Source organism: Palaemon carinicauda, chromosome 9 (assembly GCF_036898095.1).
Source record: "Palaemon carinicauda isolate YSFRI2023 chromosome 9, ASM3689809v2, whole genome shotgun sequence".
Taxonomy (NCBI): domain Eukaryota; kingdom Metazoa; phylum Arthropoda; class Malacostraca; order Decapoda; family Palaemonidae; genus Palaemon; species Palaemon carinicauda.
The window spans coordinates 40,156,819-40,171,818 of NC_090733.1; the positions used below are offsets into that span (position 1 = coordinate 40,156,819).

Here is a 15,000-nt window from a genome sequence, read left to right on the forward strand (position 1 = left end):
AACGAGGACGAAAGTACTCAAAAACCAAAAATGTAAAGTCTCATTATTTCAATTATGTAGCCATTGTAATTGTAGTACTTCTACGACCACTCAACGCCCTTAGGCTTTCCATTATGTGCTCTACCACTTAAGAACTCCGATATATAAAAGTTACACGTGAGTATTATTCTCCCCATTGTTAGTGAAGATCATTGTTTCTTGCTTTTTTTATCGGTTAGGTGCTTCTTTCAGACCTCACTATTTGTCGAATACTGCCTTTCTATATCATTTGATATTCCTGTCATAATGAGTAGCTCAAGGTCTTGAAGATAAGATAAGAAAACGATAATGCTTCATTGTCTATGAGAGCACAACAGATGCAATATTTTCTGCACAACAATTAACAAAAAAAAAAAAAAAAAAAATAGAGAAGGAGGAAAGAACTTGCATATGATATTTACTGATCTATAAAAGGCACTGGACAGTGTACCACGAGAAGAGAGTTAAAGAAGTTTAACAGTCTAAGGAATACCAGAATTATATGTAAATCTGGTGGGGAATATGTATGAAAAGTGTGCAATAACGGTTTGATATGAAGCGGGAGACTACGTGGTATTCAATATACAGATAGGTCTTCAACAAGGGTCATCCTTAAGCCCATTTTTATTCACTTTGAGACGTGAAATCCCCTTTACAATACTTTATGCAAATGATGGATTTTTTTGTGCTACTGATAATGAAGAACTAAATATGAAAGCAGATGGATGGAGGAACTGTCCGGTAGAGAAGGGTTTGTTAATAAGTACAATCGGGACTGTAGGAATGCGCTATGAATTTGAGGAAGCAGAAAGGAAGAGAAGGGAAGATCTTGACATCAATTTCATAAGTTGGGAGAGGTAAAAAGTTTTAAATATCTGGGATCAGTGATCCAAAATAAAGGAGACCTAGATGAAGAATTGACTGGAAGGATACATTCAGGGTGGAATAGCGGGAGGAAATGTAATGGGGTGCAGTGTAATGGTAAGATGCCAATTAATTTAAGTTTAGGAGCAAGATCCAGCGACCAGTGGTGAGACCTGCACTCATACAAAATATGGCCAACAAAGAGGAGAGATGAGAACACGATTTATGTAACTGACATGAAAATGCTGTGGTGGAAAGTTGGACTTAAAACATGTTGGAGGCACTCTCAAAATAGCACCAGCTTCAACCAAGGTGAGAGAAGCTAGACTGAGATGTTATGGACATAAAAATAGACGAGAGGGAGACCATCCGATAAGGAAGGATATGGCTATAAGACTACCAGGTGGGAGGTTAGATAGACAAAAATTGAAATGGATTGACTGAGTGAAAAGAGATATGAGGGCGTTGGAATTGAGCAAGGAAGACGCACTGGACCGAAGGAAATGGAAGACTGTGTTAAAGAACCATTACATATATATATATATATATATATATATATATATATATATATATATATATATATATATATATATATATATAGAGAGAGAGAGAGAGAGAGAGAGAGAGAGAGAGAGAGAGAGAGAGAGAGAGAGAGAGAGAGAGAGAGAGAGAGAGAGAGAGAGAGAGCTGAAGAAAGAAGAGTTTTCGATGATTAAAAGTAGCTAAGATGCGGTGACTATCGAATATTGGCTGTCAATAGATAGTGTTGGTGACAGTGTGCATGTTTCTGGCCCATTCAGGGTACACAAGAAGATATGAAAAAAAAAAATCGCTGAAAAAGAATCGCATATAGAAAAGATTTCGCTTTTATGAGCTTTATTTCTCACAAAGAAAATGTAAATGCTATGTGAACCAAACAATTGATTAAGCTTAATGATTCTCTATTATTTTCTTTCTTTGGGGTGGGGTGGGTTATACTATACCGCATGCGATTAGAAATTTATAAATTTTTATTATTATCATTATCAATTGCAAAATCTAGAACCCTAGTTGGAAAAGCAAGATACTATATTCCCATTGGCTCCAACAGGAAAAATAGCCCAGTGAGGAATGGAAACAAAGAAAAATAAACTATTTTATGAACAGTAACATTAAAATAAACATCTCCCATATGAACTATAAATACTTCAACAAAACAAGAGGAAGGAAAATAGAATAGAATAGAATAGATAGAATAGTGTACCCGGGTGTACCATCAAGCAAGAGAACTCTAACCAAGACAGAGGAATACCATAGTACAGAGACGATAGTACTACCCTAGACGAGAGAACAATGGCTTGATTTTGGAGTGTCCTATGAGAGTTGCCTACCATAGCTAAAATATTTCGTATAAATTTGGTGAAAAATATAAGCAAAACATCTAAATATATATATATATGTATATATATATATATATATATATATATATATATATATATATATATATATATATATATATATATGTGTGTGTGTGTGTGTGTGTGTGTATATTGGTGTATTTGTGTCTGTGTGTATATAAACACATATCTATATTACTGTAAGATTTTCATATAAAGACCACAGTGTACTATGGTCCAAAGTTGTAATCCCCGGATCATAATATTTTGGAAACCTTTCCATCACCAAGACATATCGTGCACCCCATGGTTTGCCATTAAGTGTTAAGTGATCTAATCTCTACACGCGCTAACAAGATTTGGAGTTTTTTCTACCACATTTTCTCGGAATCTTATATCCTCCCATCCTCTTGAGGCATGGGTTTAAGCTCCCTTCTGTGTCTTTCCACTTTTTATTCTTATGATTGGATGGACGGGGAAAATTGTTCCTCCTATTTCCAGATTGTCTTGATCGTTTCCATGCCATTAACATCGACATTAGAATATATATATATATATATATATATATATATATATATATATATATATATATATATATATATATATATATATATATATATATATATATATATATATATATATATATATATATATATCAGGAAAAAAACTAGGAGAATGTCAGGAAATATTAGAAGAATAATAATGTGAAAACCTAATTAAAGAAATATTTCTCTCTTAGGGACCTGGTAGACAAAATCAAAGCCGTTAGGAAAAAAATAAACGTTGTGTATGGAGACGGTTGCTCAAGACATTGATGCAATGATATCGATACAGAAATGAACAGGATCCTGTGGAAAGAGAACAGAGGTGGCAATTCAGAGTAAACGCAATATGCCTTTTTTTTTCTTTTTTGCCTTAGTTTTTGTTCCTTTGAATGGAGTGATTTACAAGGGCTAGCGGTGATATTTAACTTACCTAGAGATTTCTTTTGTTTAAACACTATCAACATTATCATTGTTATAATAATTATCATGTTTATTATCTGCTGCATTACATTTGATGGTGTGATATTATTCAAGACAAACTCGTCATAATACTTTTACTGAAATGTGACATACCATCATGAATATAATTCTTAAAATCATCATTAATAGTGGCCTCCTAATCTTTATGAACCCTCTTCAGCCATAAAGCTACAAATTATTATACCATTTCTCCTTGCTTTCATAACACGTTCTACTTGAAGAAGAGATTTTCTATTTTCTCAAGTCCTTAACCTCCAAGGACAACTTCAAGGATGTCCTCAAGTCATTCTGGTGACGTTATGACCTCAATTATCTAAGGATCATGCTGTAGCTTTGGTGTGTTTATTCTTTCCTTTATTTCCAAAAGAGAAAATGGGTTGATATTTTCTAAAACATTATTATTATTGTTATCATCATTACTACTATTTTTATTATTAGCATTATTATTATTATTACTATTATTATTATTATTATTATTATTATTATTATTATTATTATTACTAGTATTATTATTACTATTATTATTATTATCATTATTATTATTTTGTTTTCGCTGTTATTATCAGCAAAAGAAGAATCTTAATATCTATTTTGTTTTATAGAGGTTACATTATTATCATCACTAAAATTTTATTGTAGAATAGTAGTAGCAATAGTAGCAGAAATATTATGTGGAAGAAAGTGACCGAACGAGAAAATAGATTTTATGAAGATTTTCAGCTAAAACGTCTCTCTCTCTCTCTCTCTCTCTCTCTCTCTCTCTCTCTCTCTCTCTCTCTCTCTCTCTCTCTCTCTCTCTATCTCTCTCTCTCTTCATTTCATTTTGCTAAACTATCTATCATTATTTTTTTTTCCTTCTCCCTTTGAACTTTCTTTAGGTGGTGTTGTGATCAAAATGTCAAACAATCATAGAAATTTGTAGTTCATATAAGAATTTAACTAATGAACTAATTATTAGCACTTTTCTCCGGTATATATAATATTAGATTATTAAGACAATAATCAAATGTTGTTCCAAACACTCTTTTTCGGTAGATAAAAACATAGGATATCAATTAACCTTTTGAATAGTATTCAAACTTATAGAACAGCATCTTAATTTGAACGTGTTTCGAAACATGTTTACTCGTACAAATATACTTGTAATTTGAATAGTTCATATCAGTTTCTATCGCTCGATCAACATCGTAGTGGGGAATGCTGGTGAGGATACAGAAAGGGGTGGGGAGTGTTGGGGAGGAGGAGGATGATACAGGAAGGGGTGGGGAATGTTGGGGAGGATACAGAAAGGGGTGGGGAATGTTGGGGAGGAGGAGGATGATACAGGAAGGGGTGGGGAATGTTGGGGAGGATACAGAAAGGGGTGAGGAATGTTGGGGAAGAGGAGGATGATACAGGAAGGGGTGGGGAATGTTGGGGAGGATACAGAAAGGGGTGAGGAATGTTGGGGAAGAGGAGGATGATACAGGAAGGGGTGGGGAATGTTGGGGAGGATACAGAAAGGGGTGAGGAATGTTGGGGAAGAGGAGGATGATACAGGAAGCGGTGGGGAATGTTGGGGAGGATACAGAAAGGGGTGAGGAATGTTGGGGAAGAGGAGGATGATACAGGAAGGGGTGGGGAATGTTGGGGAGGATACAGAAAGGGGTGAGGAATGTTGGGGAAGAGGAGGATGATACAGGAAGGGGTGGGATATGTTGGGGAGGAGGAAGAAGATACAGAAAGAGGAGGGGAATGTTGGGAGGAACTTCAAATGTAAATTAAATTTTCGGCAATACTTTTCATGAATATATGTGTATTTAAGTCATATTTTGTGGCCATAAAATGGTCAGTAACAGGCAAATTTCATAATTATTGACCCAAAATGTTATATTTTTTTCTCGATAAGAGGAGACATAAATTCTGTTTTTTTTAAGAGGAGAAACATAAGCCTTTTTTTTATTAGGAAGAAATGATACCTAAGATTTCATTTTCTTCTTTAATAAGATGAGACAAATTAGTTTTTTGCTTACCTTTTATCTTATAAGAATAGACAAATAAGCTCGTCTTTTCTATAGTAAGAGAAAATCAGATAAATAAGCTATTATCTTTTCTTTTATAAGAGGAGACAAATATATCTCATGAAATTCTTCAATACGAAGAGACCAATAAACACTTTTTTTCTTCAATAAGAATAGTCACATAAGCTCTCCTTTTTATATGATCAGAGACAAATAGGTTCTCAACGCTCCTAATAGTCCTTGAAAATAACAACGGCTTCTATCTCTTTCACCTTTGTCGTGCGAAAACGTGTCTGAGTGAGTATCTTGGTCCTGCTAACAATGCATTGGTGTATCTTTGACCTTAAAGAAACAATCGCACCTAAAGAGATTTTACGACGCCCCGTCGTTTGATGATCTGTTGTGAATCACTGTTCGAGGGAAAGGTCAGTTATTTGTGTGCTCACACCTCGCTTATTTATACAGCTTCTTTGCATTCCCAGTTTGCTTTATCTGAATCTCGATGTTTATTGTTATCAGGATTTGACGTTTTGCTGAAATCATAATTTATCTGCCTTTGCAGCTTTTCGGATTGTTTTTTCATACAAGGTTACAAATCGATCTGTCGATTTTAAGTAATCCTCATCGTTATCAATCAAATTATTATTATTATTATCATAATTTTAATTATTATTACTATTATCATTATTATCTTTATTATTATCATTATTAGGTCAGGGATGATATCTACCATCGTAATAGGTTGGCCAAGCACCTGCCACCCGTTGATATACTATTGCTACGGAGTTATTTGTTCCTTTGACTGTCCAGATAGTACTACTTTGGTTCACTTTTTGGTTACGATTCATTATCACTTTGCCAACACATACACCGAATAGTCTGGCACATTCCTTTCTTTCCTCTTACACTGGACAACATCAAGATAACCAAAAAGTTCTTCTTCACTTGAAGGGTTAACTAAAGCACTGTAATTGATCAGTGGTTACTTTCCACTTGGTGAGGTTAGAAAAGACTCCTGAGCTATGATTAGTAGACCTACGAAAAGGACACTCCAAAACCAGGGCATTGTTCTTTAGCCAGGGGTAGTGCCATAACCGCTATACTATTGTCTTCCACTGTCTTGGGTTTGAGTTCTCTTACTTGAGGGTACAAAGAGGTACTCTATTCTATCTGTTTCCTCATTTCCATTGCTTACTAGGCTATTTTTTCCTGTTGGAGACCTTAGAATTATAGCATCCTGCGTTTCCAATTAGGGTTTTAGCTGTGCAACTAATACTAATAATGATAATAATTGAGGTTTAAAAGGATCAATGACTTGAAGGATAAATGATAGGTACAAAATCCCATCAGTAACTAACCCCCCCCCCCCCCACACACACACATCCTTTGCTTACAAATCCCTACTTTTTAAATCAACAAAACTTTATCAAGTTTTTTTTATATAATGGTTGTTAAAACTCAAAAAAAATATATCGAAATTCCATCTGATGAGTAATCAGATTACGGCGCGATTAGTCTTAAATATTTGTTTTACTATAAAAAACGAGTAAGAGCTACTTTTTCTGTTGATTTACAATTACATATTGATAACAATCATTCAATAAATTCAACCTTTTCTGCGACAGAAAATTATATACAACTATTATCAGTATTTTTTTTCTTTTTTACATTTTATTGACTTCAATTATGAAAATGAAATATAGCTCAAGCGGAAAAAGATTATCAGACTTTGGAAAAAAATATGAAGCTTTACCTGTGATATTTACAAGAGAGGGAAATTCATAGTATGCGTAGAATCAGGATATTTCGAACACAATCAGTGAGATCAATGGTATAAAATACGAATAGAAAAAATATCTTTCGTAATTAAGGAAGAATTAAAAAGGTACATTGAATGAGAAAATACCAAGGAGTATCGTTGATAAAAATACAAAATTCATATTACAATAAGTAGAAAAAAAATATGTATTATCAATATAAATGAAGCCAAATTAATTTGCTTTCTAGTGTCTTTAAAATACAGTTTTCGTCGGAATAAATGTACTTATTATGTAAAAAATATTAATGTATCTATAACGTTGAAGACAATATCAAAAATATATTATAATATCGACGTTCACGTAATCTCAGAAACAATATCGTATTTAATATTTCCTTAAATAGCATCAATATTGTTCGTTATCCATTACAAAAGACAAACATATTACGTAAATAAAGTTGTTATCTCTATGATAGATTTATGTAATTTCCCGCAAATGGCTGAATATCTAAATTACGTCTAATTTAAAGGATAGTTTTCTATTCAAAATCGTTCTTTTTCCATTTGATATAAGTTCCGACTTTCCTTTCGACGTAATACCTAAGACACGAGGATACTATCAGGCTACTTCAGATATCATGTTATGTCAGCAGTAATTCAGTGTATGAGGGTCCAATCTCTTTAATGATTGGAGAAATTCTGATTTTCCATTTGACAAGATATATCTGAAATTACTGTAGAACTATTTTGTTACTAATTGCATACATGGTTTTTTATAAGTCTGATTTACATAATATTTGTGTGTATATATGTACACACACATATATATATATATATATATATATATATATATATATATATATATATATATATATATATATATATATATATTTGACCGTGTAATTAGAAGTAAATTAGCATCGGTTTATAAACAGAATGGGAGTATTTAATACCAATACAGTAGGATAAAAAGAAAAAACTTAATGCATTATCGCAAAGGAGAAAAAGCTATAATTCCCGATCACTTGTGAAATTTAGACCAGGATTTATCGTCATTGTTCGTGAGTCGAAGCACTTGCTTGGTTATCAATAATTGGACCGTGCTCTGGTCACCTACCTGATTATTATAATTACAAGTCATGAAATAAACCATTAAATCGCCCGTAATCGGATTAAGCTTAATTGTTTTCCATCGGTTATTTGGTTATTCTTGAATTAAGGTCGTCTCCATTAAATGCATTGCATCTTGTTGTTGCATAATTCACAGTTTTTGAGATAAGACCAGCAGAAAACATATGATTCCCAATCTCATATCTATCTTTTTTTTTCCCCTTCTGAATATTCTGTAGTGGTTTTTCTTCATCATGAACTTGCATGCTTTACCATTCTCCCATTGACACTGTGTTTTCAGGGTACAAAGATTTGTAGCTTAGTATGTCGTAAAGCCATTTCCAGTTTTACATGTATTTTCTTCGCTTGGCTTTGAAAGGGGCATTGCGTTACTTGTACCATTCTCTACTGGCATATACAAACAGTTACACACATTATATATATATATATATATATATATATATATATATATATATATATATATATATATATATACATATACATATATATATATATATATATATATATATATATATATATATATATACATATATATATATATATATATATATATATATATATATATATATATATATATATATATATATATATATATATATATATATATATAGGCGTGTGTGTGTGTATATATATACATATGTATATATACATATAATGTGAGAAATTAAAAGAGATAGTGAGGTAATGGCACAGTAAAAGTTGAGGGGTTCAATACGCTAACAGTCTCCTCTGAAGATATATACTATAAATTTACTATTGCTAAAGTAGTCTGTTTAGTTCAGCAGTTAAATGATGAATAAGGTAGTAATTGTTTGGTTGTCTTATTCTTAACACACATTCTCCTAGAATAAAAAGCTTTAAAGAGTTAGCAAACAGGATTGATAAAGTCAACACTAAATGTCGTCGACTTTTTGGGGTAACTTAATTTTATCTGTCAAATCGATTAGGAAAGCAAGTATATATAATTGAAAAAAAGGTCGACAGCATAATAATAAGAGAGGTGTATAAAAAAAAAAAACAGTTTTAAGTCATATCATTATGACTAATTCATCCGTTAAAGAGATATAAGATTTCCACCCAAGAATATAATTAAGTAGTACTTTTGACAAAAACTAACTGATAGCGCTAAACTCATAACTTAACAACATCAGAGACACGTAGTTGGAATTTTTATACTTCAGTCGTCTATTAAGGAAAGAGTCTTCACAGAGTTGATGTGGTACCGAGATCTGGTGATAATTAAGATTTGCGTGGTGATGTGTAACACGAGATCTTTGTCTTTTTAATTTGCAGGTATAGGCGAGTCTTTTATCACCTTAAACAAATTAATGTATACCTCTAACCGTGGACTCATGATTTAATGGACCATATAAGAAGTTGAGCTTTGGTAATTTTAGTTAACAATAAGCTAGAATGTTGCAACTATAAAAAAAATACGCATATACACAAAGTATCCCACTCTCTCTCTCAAATATACATACGCAACAGACGCATACAGTAATATATATATATATATATATATATATATATATATATATATATATATATATATATATATATATATATATATATATATATATATATAAACCATTTTAACTTCATAATTTATTTACATGTTTTAAAATGAATATTTTTGTATTGAAGAGATCACCTTTAGAGGTCATTTGTAGGTAGCGGACTTCAAAAGAAATTTTTCGGAGTTTTTTTTCTTTTTTTTTCTTTAGGCAGGAAAATTACCTTTATTATTTAATGGAATGTATATTGATATAAGTAATTTCTTTTACATTAATAAATGATTCCCCCACCCCCTTCAATTTGTTTCTCCAAATAATTAAACATTGTCGCTACCAAAGTTTTTGTGTGTGTGAATATATATATATATATATATATATATATATATATATATATATATATATATAATATATATATATGTGTGTGTGTGTGTGTGTGTGTGTGTGTGTGTGTATATATATAATATATATATATATATATATATATATATATATATATATATATATATATATATATATATATATATATATATATATATATATATATATATATATATATATATATATATATATATATATTCGAGTGTATACTTACAAAAGTAAAAAAATAAAATATTTTTTTCTAGGCATGCCAAGACATCATCACTATTGAATCCTAATATAGTCGGTATGAGATATTTGTCGACTCTGTCAACACGATAGAAATTGTGAATTTCTTGTACTGTATCGGTAAAGTTTAGAACACTTCGCTATTTTATTACTAAATTACCCAATTCACACTCTCCGTTTTACTTTCATGTGTGTTTTATCTTGTTGTAAAAGTTTTAACATAAGTTGAAATGCAAAACTTTGTTATCTCCGAAAATACGATTCTAGATATACTTACGAATATTTGGTGATAAGAGAAAATAAGCCTCGGAAATAGATATTTTATAAATTAAAATAACTATCTATAAGAAAACTAGTTGGCCTTCAACCAAAGTCACTATATAAGGTACACAGACGTACAGGTTACAACCAATGACTCAAAAGCAACGAGCGACACTGACGCCATTCGTTGAGAAACTCTAAGGTCTTGCTAGGCACGCTGCCGGCTCAGACTGAGAAGAGTATCGTACCGTAAACCTTTTCTCTATAATAAACTCATTTCATATTACTTGTTTGATATTGTTGTTTTATATCCGAAATGAGTAGGTATTCCTTTAGAGTTATTTACTGCATACATGGAATTAGTTTAAAAACATTTTGGAGCACAATATAAGTGTGTCCAATATTGAAACCAAATGTATCGTATAAAATATAAAATATCTGTTGACTATATGGATTATTTGATCACGAAAAAGTAAACATATATAAATTATCTTTATATGAAAGATTTATGGATGTTTAGTGTAATTTTTCAATATTTCTAAATCTTTTACAAAGTTTTAATAAAACTTATATCTAAATCTCCTGTCCTTTAAATATTTTTGAAATATCGGAACTTTATTTACTTTAGATCTAGCCGGGAGGAACCAATTGATATTCCATATCAGTATCTTTTTAACATTTCTTTTTATTTCAAACAATCAAACGCCTTTGCAAAATTTTTTTTTCCTCTTTTCTTACTTCTTGTCAGGTTATGGTGGATAGCGTACTCAAGAGTCATGGATTAGAAGGTTGAGCCCAGAGAGTTTCTGACCACAACAGCCACTGCCTGATCTTCCCTGGCCCTTACATGGTTAGAAACAGGCTTGAACCCTGTACACAAATATATATAGCTGATCAATAGGATATGGCCTTGTTCATATGCTCTGTCACTCATGGCCACCTCCCTCTCTCTCTCTCTCTCTCTCTCTCTCTCTCTCTCTCTCTCTCTCTCTGTTCCGTTTCCCCTCTCTCATTTTCACGTCGCAATCCCACGAAGATTTACCTCTGATTTGCATCCTAAACTAGAGTATCAGCCGTCATAAAAGGGTTCAAGTCAATACATCGGAGTTAAATCACCCCTAAATAGAGCAGGGGTCATTTACCACACACACACACACAAACACACACTCTCTCTCTCTCTCTCTCTCTCTCTCTCTCTCTCTCTCTCTCTCTCTCTCTCTCTCTCTCTCTCTCCGGAATGACCATTATTCCCCAACAATCATCATTCTCAATTGTTCAACCCCATCCTCAGTCATTCCCTTCATTATTAATAGATATCATTCGGTAATTCCTAGCACTACAAGTTCCAATCATTTTTATGACTCGTTCAAAACAAAAAAGAAAAAAATCTCGGCTCCTAATATCATATATTACGACCATTCAACTCCAGCCATGGACATTTTTTTTATTAGTTTTTTTTTCTTTCTTTTTGCACTTCTCACCATCCAAATCCAGAAATCCCAAGTCTAGTTATAGCTAAACGACTATTTTGAGTCATATGCTTAATATTCCTAATTGCTATTAATTCCCCGTTTGCCTTTCCTCAATTCATATATATATATATATATATATATATATATATATATATATATATATATATATATATATATATATATATATATATATATATTTTCATTCCAACCAAATACTACGCCATTTATTACTGAACTATTTTTCAACTCTTTACTTCCATTACCTCCAATCAATATTTATCCTCAACTTCTATTACAAACCCCCTTTTTATTCCATTGTTCCCTACCTTTTACTAAATGTTTTACAGTATTCCCGTTATTACTAAATAATTTCAAATCACAACTTCTATTGTTTCCCAAATCAATTATTCCCAACCAATTTCAGTGTTAAACTCTTACTCTTTCCAACCAATATCAACAGCCAACTTCGTTTACTTCTATTCCAATTTTCTATGATTTCATTCTTCCAATCTTATTATTAACAACTTACTTATTTTTCTTTTTCTCAATTCTTAACAATTCTTTAACGATCCTATCATTGAGACCTAATTCTATCATCATCTCCAGTCAATCCCAATAATTATTCCATATGATTATTTCTAACGCCCCTCTTACCTTAATTCTTTTCATACTTATCCTTTTCATCATATCTCCACTTTCTCATTCTTCATTGTACCCATCCCTATCACTCCTTTCCATAACCTCTGTTGTTGTTCTCTACCTGACACTGCCGATCCACTCCATTCTCCAACTCGCAAACCTCCCAATTATTTTTGTTTTCCAATCACACGAGTAATGAGGCCCCTTCATTTGCTTAGACTCGGAAACTTCCGCGATTAAAAAGAGCATCGGATCTTAACGAATTGTTATCGATCCCAGATTCAATCTGACCTTTATTCTTTTTATGTTTTCTTCATAGATCGTACTCATGATTCCAATAGCGTCACAGTTGAAAAGGTCAATGACGCCTTAGATTAAATACAATAATGAAATACAATTCGATCTCATAACTGAAATAATTCGGAAGATATGCAAATGCTAATAGGGAATATTTTATATTTGTTTAGTTGCTGAGATTAGGGACGTTTTCTGCAGACTATTTTCACCGACGATGAAATTGTGTTCTTAATAGTTTTATGCATTTTGTTGAATATGGCTACCTTTGATAAGGGTGCTCTCAACCTTTAGGTTTTCGTTAAGTAATCATGAGGGATCTTCAGTTTTTTATGTTTGTTATTATCAACTAGCTAATTTTTAAGGACTTTATATTATGATTACACAATAGTTTTAATGAGTATAAGAAAGCTTTATCCAGAAACGAGGCTAGTTAAATTGATATTTGTATTATTTTCTTTTTAATTATTTGAACATGATATGTAAATCCTGCCTGTGTAAACTAGGCACTTATTAGTAACTAATTTGTAAAAATCCTTCCATTTGTTTGGATATAATATATCTTTTGCAGATAGCATTCTCTTATCAATTAAAGTGAGACGCTTTTACTGGTTCTGACATATCCACTCTCGTATTAAAAGTGAAAAAAGAAACATTGTATAGAAGAGGTTTGACATAATATTTTTCAAACTTTGACATCAATAGAAAGATAAATCAGAACAAAATTCAAATTTAAAAAACAAAAAATTTCACATGTTCACATAATAGATCAGGATTTGCGTATCAACCACATGTCTATATATGTGTGCATTAATCTCTCTCTCTCTCTCTCTCTCTCTCTCTCTCTCTCTCTCTCTCTCTTACACACACACACACACACACATTCAAACACGCACACTTTCTCACGGACACACAGCGTGTGCTCGTGCAGAAGCGTCCCAACTAGTGTAACACCTGACGATGGGAGATCAAGTAATGCCTACATGAACTTGAACAAAAGATTGGGAAATAAAAGTTCTCTTTTACGTTCGCTCTGATGAAAGCTGTGTGGAATCCGAAACCAATAATTGATTGGAACTAGTTTACTAAAGCCTCCCCTCCCGCCCCACCTCTAAGATGGGGGATTGGACTTTGAATCGGTAAATAACATAAAAAAAAAAAAAAAAAAAAGTTTTTCCTCATTGGTAATATGAGATGCTCGATAAGAGACCGACGACCTTTGCTCTGAATGAAAACTCATCACATCAAAAGGACGGACCAGGTCTCTCTCTCTCTCTCTCTCTCTCTCTCTCTCTCTCTCTCTCTCTCTCTCTCTCTCTCTCTCTCTCTCCTCGTTGGTCGTATGTAACATCGTTTTCCGATATGTTTCAAACGAGAATTAGACAATGATCTGTTTCCTGTTTTATCTCTCTTTTTTTTTTTTTTTTTTTTTTCTTTTAGAGTTTTCGATTTTTTTTTACCACACTCGTTTCGCCCTTTTTACGCACAAAGCAAATACTGTAAATAGTTGAATGTTTTTTTTTTCTTTTTTTCTTTTTTGTATATGAATATGGACAATACGCCCGTGTATTATGAAAAAATACAATATAGTAATTTTCATCATTATAACATTAAGGGATAAGGAAATACTTATTTTTTTCCATAAGGGTTACATCACAAACATCAGTTACCATATGAAATGTTATAAAACTATGAATAGTATACAATTACCTTAGAATACTTTGTTGTTAACAAAAGTGATAGATGAAATACCAGATAAAACACATAATGAAAAAAATAATCGAGAATTATCTTTATATTGCATGTTAAAACAAAAGAGGGAAAAGCGCTATCTATTTGCAATGTAAAGCAATCGACCGTTCTCCTCGGAATGATTTGCAAGTTATCAAACATGACGTTGGTAAGTGTAGTTATCATTTAATGAGCTTACTTCTACTGCCGCTCTCTGTGTTGATTTTAGCCAAAACAAGTATACCGCATAACACTTGTACTAAATACGTCCTTTCACGTAGAAGGTGCCTGCAGTTTAGATAAAGCTTGT

The 15,000-nt window shown here is 32.2% G+C and overlaps 1 protein-coding gene and 1 long non-coding RNA gene across 3 annotated transcripts in view; one reads left to right on the forward strand and one right to left on the reverse strand.

The window, feature by feature from the left end:
* Positions 1-10,729, reverse strand: part of LOC137646968 (zwei Ig domain protein zig-8-like) — a 37,368-nt gene extending 26,639 nt beyond the window's left edge. Inside the window, exon 1 of one of the 2 annotated variants that reach the window (XM_068380039.1) lies at positions 10,693-10,729. The gene's annotated coding sequence lies outside the window, so the exon portion shown is untranslated. Of the gene's footprint in view, positions 1-10,570 lie in introns of both variants that reach the window. The other variant, XM_068380038.1, reaches the window with a different exon arrangement.
* The window catches only part of LOC137646970 (uncharacterized), a 295,885-nt gene that overhangs the window by 10,201 nt on the left and 270,684 nt on the right, over positions 1-15,000 (forward strand). The gene's annotated exons all lie outside the window — the stretch shown is intronic.